The sequence below is a fragment of the Haematobia irritans genome, chromosome 5, assembly GCF_050003625.1.
Source record: "Haematobia irritans isolate KBUSLIRL chromosome 5, ASM5000362v1, whole genome shotgun sequence".
In the NCBI taxonomy this organism is placed as follows: domain Eukaryota; kingdom Metazoa; phylum Arthropoda; class Insecta; order Diptera; family Muscidae; genus Haematobia; species Haematobia irritans.
In genome coordinates, this window is record NC_134401.1 from 37,016,070 (window position 1) to 37,027,549 (window position 11,480).

Sequence of the window (11,480 nt, forward strand, 5' to 3'; positions counted from 1 at the left end):
AAGAAAGAAGCGGTTTAAAGATGGCATCGAATTTGTCTTTCCCGTTTGAGAAGTTGAGAGGTCGTGAAAATTTCGACGTATGGAAGCGACAAGCAAAATCGTACCTTATATTGAAGAATTGCTGGAAAGTTGTCGAAAATGAGTTGTCTGCTACAGCAAATGAAAAGGAAAAGGAGGCAAATGAAAGAGCTTTGGCTGAAATAACGCTAATGGTTGAGCCATCTAATTTTGCTCATATTGCAAAGGCGACAACTGCAAAGGCAGCGTGGTGTGCTCTAGTCTCTTCTTTTGAAGACACTGGTTTGACCAGAAAAGTCGAACTCCTTAAGCAGCTGGTGCAGCTAAAATTGTCCGACTTTGATTCCATGGAGGAATATGTCAACAAGATGATTATGGCATCAATGAAAGTGCAACAAAGTGGACTCAACATAGATGACGAGCTGATCGCATCTTTAATGCTCGCAGGATTGCCGGAGGAGTTTCGGTCCCTCGTCCTTGCTGTTGAGAATTCGAAATCAAAATTAACAGTGGACGCAGTTAAAAATTTGTTGTTGCAAGATGTAAAATTCGACGCCATAAAAAGTGAGGGAAGCGCTTTTTTTGCGAAAAGAAGGGGAGCAAAAGTAAAAAAGTTCAAGTGCCATGGTTGCAAAAAGGAAGGTCATTACATAAAGGATTGCCCAAATAAAAAAAAGGAAAATAGCGGAAAAAAGAAAGAAACCGATCGACTCTTATTGCTATCTCTTTTTACACCCAGTGAAATGAAAGCCGATGATTGGTACATTGATTCTGGGGCAACGGCACATATGACCAACACCAATACATACATGGCAAACTCAAGAACAACAAAGGGCAGAGAACCCAATAAACACAAACGTTTGAAAAATACTAAAATTCAATAATTTTTCAAACATTTTTTCAAAGGATTAGGGTAATATTCAAGTTGAGAAATTGTTGAGAAAATCGCGTTCTCAACAAAAAACAGACATTACCCTCAACAGTAAAATTCAACACAATAGCAATAATTTCTCAATTGTAATCCTCAAATTGAAATGCATCGCTACTCAATAATTTCTCAAACAGTTTTCAATGTGAGAAAAATAAAAAACTAGCATTGTTGCGAATACTTTCAAACCACAATTTGTATGAAAGTCAATCCTAGTTCTAACTGAAAGTCAATACTAAATTTCTAGGGATTTTGTAAATTTTATTATTTTTTCGTTAACAAATATAATAATCTTAAAAATAACATTAATAATATATGAAAATAATAATATTATACCAATCAAAATGTAATTATCTTATTAAACGTATTAATAAATAAAACTATGAATACAACTTTAAATATCTTAAACATTTTTACATGTATAATTCCATTTCCTCCATAATGTTGGTGTCATTAATATGCTGGCAATTTGAAATAATTACTATCGAGGAACTTGCTGGCTTGTGTGTTAGAATAGATTCCAGCAAGAGGAAATCACAAAATATCAAACTGATGACGGGATGTAAATTGATGTAATGCACATTTTCATCCAGAAGTTCTTGATATAGGAATTGTTGCACTTTGTTTTAATTGATTGCACTTTGTAAGTTTTCTGAAAACTTTTCTTTGTTGTTTCCTTCATCGGTTTTTCATCGGCCAACATCTTCCAAGAATATACCATTCAATGATTTTAGTTTTCTGCAAAACAATCGAGTTTTGTGATTTCCATTATGTTTTCATTTCACTTTTTATTTTGACTTACCAATTTGTATTTCTTCCAACTGACCACGTACTTCGTGATTTCCTCAAGAACGTTGGTGTTACAAAATTGTTGTTATTAAAATACTGGCAATTTTCAGGAACTTGATGACCAGATAATTGGAATAAATTTCCAGAAATTTCAATTCACAAAATAACAAATTAAACCGATGATGCACATTTTCATCCAGAAGTTCTTGATATAGGAATTGTTGCACTTTGTTTTAGTTGGTTGCACTTTGTAAGTTTTCTGAAAACTTTTCTTTGTTGTTTCCTTCATCGGTTTTTCATCGGCCAACATCTTCCAAGAATATAACATTCAATGATTTTAGTTTTCTGCAAAACAATCGAGTTTTGTGATTTCCATTATGTTTTCATTTCACTTTTTATTTTGACTTACCAATTTGTTTTTCTTCCAACTGACCAGGTACTTCGTGATTTCCTCAAGAACGTTGGTATTACAAAATTGTTGTTATTAAAATACTGGCAATTTGCAGGAACTTGATGGCCAGATAATTGGAATAAATTTCCAGCAATTTCAATTCACAAAATAACAAATTAAACCGATGATGCGATATAAATTAAACTATCGATGTGATGCGAATTATCATCCAGTAGTTGTTGATATGGAAAAGCATAAATACCAAGTTTTTTTGGTTGCACTTTGATTTATGGAAACTTTCTCTTCTCGATAAGCCACTACCATTTTTCATCGGCCAGCCTCTTAATGTGTCCAAGAATCAGCATCCAAATATTTTAGTAGTCTGAAAAGAGATTTGAGTTTAGTGACTTCCTTAAAGTTTTCATTTCGTGTTTTAGTTTTACTTACCAATTATTATAAGCAATTTCAATTGATTATTAAAAAATTTCCACATTTTTGTATTTCTTCCACGAACTTTGTTGTCCAAAGTAGTATTGAAAACCATGTGGTTTTTTTCGTTGCATTTCAGGGTAGTGTTTTGTCAAAGTTTTCTCCAATTATCTTCAACACATTTTCAAAGTTTTCGTCAACATTTTGCCAAATTGGTTGTAATTCGCAAACAATTTGAAGATGAATTGAAGATGAGCTTTTTCAAGTCAAGTTGAATTTATGTTGAAAATGATATTTACCCTCAAACTGAAGAGGTGTTGCATTTGAAAAACGCTCATCCTGTGTTTATTGGGAAGTAACTGCTGCCAACAACAACAAAATGAAAGTCGAATGTGTAGGTGATATAGAGATCACGTTGACAACACAAACCGGAGAGACAAATGCTATTTTATCAAATGTGGAATATGTTACGGATCTCATATATCGGCACTAAGGCGGTGTCCGGCAGCTCATGACAACCTCTCAGAGGGTTCCAACCCTTCACCTTAGCCCACAAGACCGAACACTAAAAAAAAGGTAACTTTGACGAAACAAATCTCACAAGAAAAACGATCATTATACACATAACACACTGCCTGACGGTGGGAGCTTGGTCTTATGCTCCCTCACCTTGCCCTCCCTGCCATGATCCTTGTTATCCAGCTCATTATTTTTACCAAGGACCCCATTATCCACTGTGAATAGTTTCTGGTACACCAAATTTGTGAAAAATTTCGTGTACTAAAAACTGAATCACATTCTGAGTCGTGGCCTCCTTCATCGCATGCAAAAAGGTAAATTTGGTAAAATGGTCCACTACAATGAAAATATATGCATTTCCGTTCTTGGACCTTGGATACTTTCCCAAAAAATCTATGTATAATTTTTGAAATGGTCGCTCTGTAACGACCTCTTCTCCTATTGTAGGCTGTAAGTTGTGATTTGCGGGCTTTATTTCCTTACACACTTGACAATTTCTAACGTATTGGCGGACTTGTGACGCCATATTGGGCCAATAGTAAAAATGTTTAAGACGATTCAATGTCTTTGCAACACCTCCATGTCCAGCAACCCTTTCATTGTGTGCCTTTTCTATAAGAACGTGTGTTATTTCTTGTGGAATCCACAGTTTCCATTCGCTTTCCGTTGTAGAATCGTCATCTCCCTTCCTACGAAAAAATATCTTATCCCCCTCAACTCTTAAATCCGGTAATCGCTCTTGGTTCTTTAGAATATTTTCTCGTATTTCGACATATTCATCGTTATCAAAAGCCGTTGTCTCAAAGTCAAGAAAATTACCTTCTATTTCCTCCACCTCTATTCCGCCATCTACTGGCATTCTTGACAACGTATCGGCGACCACATTTTCCGAACCTTTTCGATGTTCTATTGAAAAATCATAAGCTTGCAGCTGCAACGACCATCTAGCTAGCCTGCCACTTAGATCTTTCAATGACATCAGCCACTTTAGGCTGGCATGATCGGTGATAACTGTGAATTTCATTAATTCCACATAGGGTCGGAATCTTTTAATGGCCAATACTGCAGCCAAGCATTCTTTTTCTGTCACAGAATAGTTTTTCTGGCAGGAATTAAGCTTTTGGGAGTAGAAAGCAATTGGGTTCTCTCCTCCATCTTCGTTTTTCTGAAAAATGACAGCTCCGATCCCGTAATCAGAAGCGTCGCATTGAATGAAAAATTCTCTTCGAAAATCTGGATGTTTTAGAACTGGGGCTGACGTAAGTGCATGTTTCAGGGAGTGAAAAGAATCAATTGCCGCCGGTGTCATTGTGAACTTTTGGCCCTTTTTTAGCGTGTCAGTTAGGGCGGCTGATATAGAGGCAAAATCTTTGATGAACCTTCTATACCAGCCTGCTGTTCCCAAGAAACTTCTCACCTCTCTAGGCGTTTTCGGCAGGCGTATACCTTGTATCGCCCGTACCTTTTCGGGATCAGTCTTCAACATCCCTCCTCCAATAATGAATCCCAAATACTTCAATTCACGAAAGCAAAAAAGGGATTTTTTTAGACCGATGGTCAAATTGGCTTTTCTCAAACATTCTGCAACTTCTCTCAAAATCTTCAAATGTATTTGGAAATCATCAGCTATGATGAGCAAATCATCTAAGTAAATGAAGACGTTGGACTTTAATCGCGCTGGTATGACTTTATCCATTAGTCGGCAAAGCCGTTGGGCGGCGTTGCACAACCCGAACGGCATTACCCTAAATTGGTATAGCGGTCGACCTGGTACCGTAAAAGCAGTATAGGGCTTCGCCTCTTCTTCCAGCTCTATTTGCCAGAACGCATACTTCAGGTCGACGCTGCTGATGTAGTATGTCTGGTCAATTCGACTCAGGATCCCATCTATATTCTGTAAGGGGTAAGCATCTTTGATAGTTAGAGCATTCAATTTTCTCGCGTCTAGACAGAACCTATTTTTCCCGGGTTTCCTCACTACCGTCGTTCTATTGCTCCATGGTCCATTACTCTCTTCGATAACATTGAGTGCAAGCATATTATCGATCTCTTTATAAACTATGTCTTGGACAGCAGGAGAAATTGGATAATGCTTATCCTTTACAGGTGTTGCCCCCTCGATTAGTTTTATTTCATGTTTTTCCAAGGAGGTGCAACCTAAGCCCTTTTCCTAAAATGTTGGAAATAACTTTATTACATTCTCAAGTTGTTTCTGTTGTTCTGGAGATAATGTATGCATCTTGGAGTCATCTTGTATTGATTCCCCATGGATCTTTCTTTGAAGGTCTAGATTCACTTCTTCTACTTCAAAAATTTCTGGGGCTAAATCAAACGCACGCCAGAAATCTACTCCTAGATACAGCTGTTGTTCCAAGTCGGGGCATAAGTATAAATTTATTTGTTTCTCGTTATCTTTGTATTTAACTCGAACATGTATCTTGCCCAATACTCGGTGTGGCATCCCTGATGCAGTTTTAACATTAGAATAAAAATCGATTATTGGTATCTCTAAACGATCCACTAGCTCTCGACATCCTTTACCTAACAGACTCACTGTAGCTCCTGAATCCAAGAGTCCTCGAACATCCACACCTTCTATTTCCACATTGGCATACGGTCTTACATCATTTTTATTTTGGAATTTCCCGATGGCTTCACATATTTGTTTCTTTAACATTTTGTTTTCTTTCTGTCGCTGTCTTAGTTTCAATATCTTTTCATTGATTTTTCTCGCCTTTTCTGGATTGTGTCTTTTCAACAGTTCAATAGGTCTTTCAGTTTCTTTTTCTACAGTGACCTTTTCTTCAATGATTCGAGTTCTCGCATTATCATAAACTTCATTTCTTACTTCCATGGGTAGGTAATGCCGTATAGCCGGGTAACTCGGTTCATTGTTTACTAATTTGGTATCTGATGTTGCGTTGGCAATGCGGGTTGCTCCGAACGATGGTTCCCCGCTGTAACCATGTTCTTTTTCGTGTTTCCCGACTTGCAGTTAATGCATCTCGGGGTAGTTGTATTTGGTTTGCCACACTTGAAGCAAAAGAGGTTGCGTTGAGTAGATGGACAATCCCTAAAACCGTGACCGGGGGTCTGGCAGTTCCAGCATGTCACAACTCCTGCTATAGCTTCCACTTCTACAATATCATTGTCATCTCCGTGTTCGAATTGTTGTTCCTCGTTCATAATAGCATTCACACGCATAGGTCGTTGTGGTAATTGTGGCATAAGTTGTTGCTCTCGTTTAAAGAAAGTTTTCTCTATCTCCAAACATTCAACCCTTAACTGCTCTAGGGATGAGACTTGCATAGAATAGACGATACTAGATAAAGATTTCCTTATATTTCGTTTAGCTAAGCGTATCATCTCGAATTCTGAAACTGGACGCTCTAACTTCGAACGCATCATATTCAGGTCGTGAAAAAATGAATCGATACTTTCACCGGGCATCTGTTTTCGTTCTAAGAGGTCTCTCATTTCCTCAAAACACGATCTCCTAGTCTTGTATCTTTCGGTCAATGCATCTTTCAAAGAAGGCCAGTCAGTTACAGTTTTGTTGCGTTGCTGCAGCCAAAACCATTCTAGGGCTGAACCTGATAGCAACAAGTGTACTTCACCCATAATTTCATCCCACCTCAACCGGTGATACTTCTGAAAGTACTCTAGACGATATATGAAATCATCTACTGTTAACCTGTTTGGATTCCCATCGAAATTCAAACCAAAACGCTCAATTTTTATCCCGCGATTTTGTCCGTCTCGATAATTATTTGGTATCATTTGATTACCCATATCTCCAGATTGTACTTCTGATGATGATTCAGACGTGGATGGCCGTCGGGGATTTGGTAAAATTTCATTTGGTATCGGCAACCCTGTTTCAGAATTATCCCTATTGCTTGCTAAGGCGTTCACTGTCTCGGTTAATTTCCCTATTGCCGCGTAAACCTTCTCCATTTCTTTGCTCACACTAGCTTGTACTAACGTCCTCAACTGTAATTGGGTATCATTAATACTTTCATTGACCAAACCCTGTATTAAGCTATCAACCTGGTCTGACCTATTCGTGGCACCTGCCTGGGCTGATGATCCCATGGTATTCTGACCTCTTCTGTCATTAAAAAATTGCTGGTTATTGATTGTGTGCGACATATCAATAATCGCCGGGTCAACGTTCGAGGCATTCTCCATTCTGACACCGTTTAAATCCTTGACGTATTTAGGCTCTTTCTGAACAGAAATCCTGCTTCTATCGAAGGCAGTCAAGCGGTTTCTTTTACTTCTCCTCTTGCCGTCAAAAACAAAGCTCATTGAAGATTATGGAAATATAGCAAATGAACGACAGACAATTGACAGTTTACTTCTCCCAGAAACAATAAAAAAAACGTATCGAATTTAAATGATAAAAAAAAATGAATAAGTGATGGACAAATTTGCATAAAACAGACGTGTAAAAATCAGGTGGTTGTAAATAAAATTAAACAAAAAAAATAAAGTAAAAACTAAGTAAAATATCAAAAAAAAAAAAAACACGTAATTACTAACAATAAACAAAAAAAAAACATAAAAATGATAAAATTTTTAAACAGAAAACAATTAAATAGAATTTATATCAAAATCAAACACCACATAAACCTTTGACGTTCTCGATTTTTTTTTTTTTTTTTAACAAACACTATACATTTATTTAGAGGAGGCTCTCTGAGTGTTACTTTCAAGGCAGTTATTTGTGACGAGTGTGGATTTGTATTTTATATCTCAATATTTCATAAAAAAAAGGTGACCCAATTCTGGACCGCCATCAGTGTGTTGAAAGACTGGACAATAACAATAAGAGTACGAACAATTACATAGAGTTTCCATCGTCATGGCAGTTTTCTTGCATCCAATGGTCTAGAAAAGAGATCTCACGACTCAAGGTACTTCGCAATACAGACCGCATTTCCCATTGGCATTCGGTAAGCTATTGTTTTTCCCCATCCCGAAACTCTCACACTATGGACATTACTTTACACGCTATTGCAAAATAACAAAATAACAGGTCATTGACAATACAATCTTTGTTATACATTACACGAAACAAGATATTGACAGACCTAATGACTAATGGAGAGAAAAACCCTAATTTTCAATTTACTTATAACTAATATTGCACATTATCACATTTCCCTAGGAAATTGTGGCTGCAATAATAGCCAGAGAATCAAAAATGCGGTTTATCCCTTTCAAAACTATTGATCCCTATTGTCTATTGCACGGAGTATAGCTGTTATCACCCCGAACTCATATATTAACCCAAGCCATATTTGCCGCCATTTTGCTCGCAATGAAAAAGCGAGAACGCGCGGCCTTATACCATCTTCCGCATTGTTGGCTTGAGTTACGTCATTCGTTTGGGCGCCATTACTGTTACTGATCTCATATATCGGCACTAAGGCGGTGTCCGGCAGCTCATGACAACCTCTCAGAGGGTTCCAACCCTTCACCTTAGCCCACAAGACCGAACACTAAAAAAAAGGTAACTTTGACGAAACAAATCTCACAAGAAAAACGATCATTATACACATAACACACTGCCTGACGGTGGGAGCTTGGTCTTATGCTCCCTCACCTTGCCCTCCCTGCCATGATCCTTGTTATCCAGCTCATTATTTTTACCAAGGACCCCATTATCCACACACTCACCTTACATGCCTATTCCACTCCGATTACCTCCTCATAGTAACAACACTAGCACATCATAATTTCAATATCGTAAAACATTACAAACATTTTTTTTTATTTGGTCATGATTAAAAAAAAAATAATAATACCTCTAACACATAAATCACCTTAAATACTATATTTGTCTTCCTTAACCTAGATATTACAAAAAAAAACTACACTGAACAACTAACACCAATTTTTAATTACTAAAGTGAGCCCTTGGCTCAGATTTGCCTATGTTTAAGATTCTAGACGTATTTTGATTTATCAGCCCTTTAACGGCTCGCAAAAGTTGTTTTACTTAAAATTTCCTAACTAAAAGAGCTCTCTTAATTAAGTTTGTGGGATTTTACACATTCACTGATCCCAAAAGATGAATTAGACAAAATTCAAAAAACTGTCCAGACGCTCGTGCGACAAATCCTACGCTCACGAATCTCTCCCTATTGGCATTAATTATCCTTACAATAAACACAACACTAATTTATAATTTTTCCTAACATTTAATAACAAAAAAAAAAAAATACTACACTAATCTTAGCCTAATCAGTAAATATTATTTTTTTTTTCGTTTGTTTTAATTTCTTATTTGTTTCGAATATAGTTTTTTTGGTTTTTAAATTTTGTAGTGCATTTAGTTTTATATAATGTGATTAATCGTTTTAAGCGTATTTTCTCTTTTTTTTATATCGTTTAGTTATTTGTTATGTTTGAGAAATTTCCAAAAAAAACATATTTAAAAAGATATCGCCAGCAAGTAATAGCCTTTCTTTCTTTTCCTTTCAGACGGGATGCTGGGGGATGTTCAAACTTTTTCCCGATGAACTTCAAAAGTCTAGGGCGTCCACTACCCTCGATTTATATTGTAAGTAAATTAATCTAGTTTTACCTTACTTTCCAATGGTAATATTAGAAATCTTTCGTTTTTAACTTTTCAGATTGAGACTCCGTGGATTACGACTGCACCCTCGCTGAACACCATGGGTAGCCCAGTCCAGAAACCCAGCACCGTCGGGAAAATACAACGCCACCCGCTATTTGAACAGCTACTAAATCTCGCTTTTTGCTCCGTGCTGTCGCGGATTCCGGCTGACCGTTTCCTTGTGTGGCCGTTCTATTAACAAAAATTAAACAAAGACAACATAACTACACTACGTCCACCATCATATTCTATCACAATCTGTTGACGCACTCACTTTTTCAAAATGTACGACACAAATCACACAATAAACCACAATTAATATTGTTCTATAAAGATTTCAGTTTAAATGTCTCTACCATTCACTTGGTGAACACTTTTTTTTTTTTTTTTAGGTTGGTATATGAAAGATTTTAACTTTTTGTAGCTTCAAACTTTCCGCTAAATCTCACTGGCGATAATGTCCGCTCCTGAGTAGCGTCTACCCTTTTATAGTCGTCCTTAGACGCTCCAAACGTCTCCTCATTATTCGCGCGTTTTGTTTGTTTTTATATATTCATTTATATATATGAAATATAACAACAATTCCTATAGTCTGTCCGTCCTCATATTACAGGGTTGCATCGCCACCCAGGGTCGTATCCAGACCCTAAAACTTGGCCGCACTCTCCCTTGACATTGCCGAACATCTGATTCCTAAAAACCACACTTTATTTCCTGCATCGCAGGAAACCGAATCCGAGCAACCATACTCAGCCACATCAATCCATTGCAACAAATTAATTATTAAATAATTAAAGGCCATGCATCCGAACCCGCGCCTATTTTGTTATAGGGACACCATTCCCCATCAGCGGACTCAGATCGTAGTGCGATGCGATTAACCCAACCAAGGCTACCGTCACCAGCCGAACATTTCATGATTCGGTCATTCCACCATACGGCAATGAATCTCGGTGGACGTCATCTCCGCCTTGAGGATATCGGCATACGCACCCGCAACAAATATGTGCCTCAGTTATGTACAAACTTACTGTCTGTGAAACAGTTAACTGCAAAAGGCAACAGTGTAGTGTTTGGGCATAAGAAATGTGAAATTTTTGGCGCTGACAATGTTTTATTAGCGACTGCAACACTTCACAACGACCTGTACAGATTGGATGGCATATCTGTTAAGAGAATGAACACATCATTTTTGGTAAATAGTAGTGCGAAATTGTGGCACAGGCGTTTTGCTCACATTTGTGATGATAATTTGTGCAAGATAAGAGACACGAATGAACTTGATTTTAGAATGAGTTCGGACAAATGTGAAATTTGTATACAAGGCAAGCAAACCAGAAATTCTTTTAAGGAGGATGGCCATCGGGCAACTGAGTTGCTTGAGCTGATTCATTCGGATGTGATGGGTCCCATTAATTCAAAATCTTTCTCGGGCGCCAGATTTATTGTAACTTTTGTGGACGACTTCTCACGGAAGGTATTTCTCGTACCTATAAAAAGCAAATCCGAAGTATTTGAAGAGTTTCGAAAATTCAAGAAATTTGTTGAGAATCAATGTTCAAGGAAAATTAAAACATTTCGTTCAGACAATGGAACGGAATATGTTAACGCAAAGTTCGAGAATTTTTTGTCTGAAAGTGGCATACTACATCAAAAATCTGCACCGTACACCCCACAGCAGAACGGGGTTGTAGAAAGACTCAATCGTACTATAATGGATAGAGTACGATGCATGCTTTTAGATTCCGGTCTGGACGAGAGATTTTGGGCTGAGGCAT

The 11,480-nt window shown here is 37.4% G+C and overlaps 1 long non-coding RNA gene across 1 annotated transcript; it reads right to left on the bottom strand.

The window, feature by feature from the left end:
• Positions 1 to 8,815: 8,815 nt before the first annotated feature.
• Positions 8,816 to 10,109, bottom strand: LOC142240638 (uncharacterized). The gene is made up of 2 exons (XR_012723338.1): positions 9,977 to 10,109; positions 8,816 to 9,894 (listed from the first exon to the last, which is right to left on the bottom strand). It is a non-coding gene; the product is annotated as an uncharacterized LOC142240638 (long non-coding RNA).
• Between the last annotated feature and the right edge of the window lie 1,371 nt (positions 10,110 to 11,480).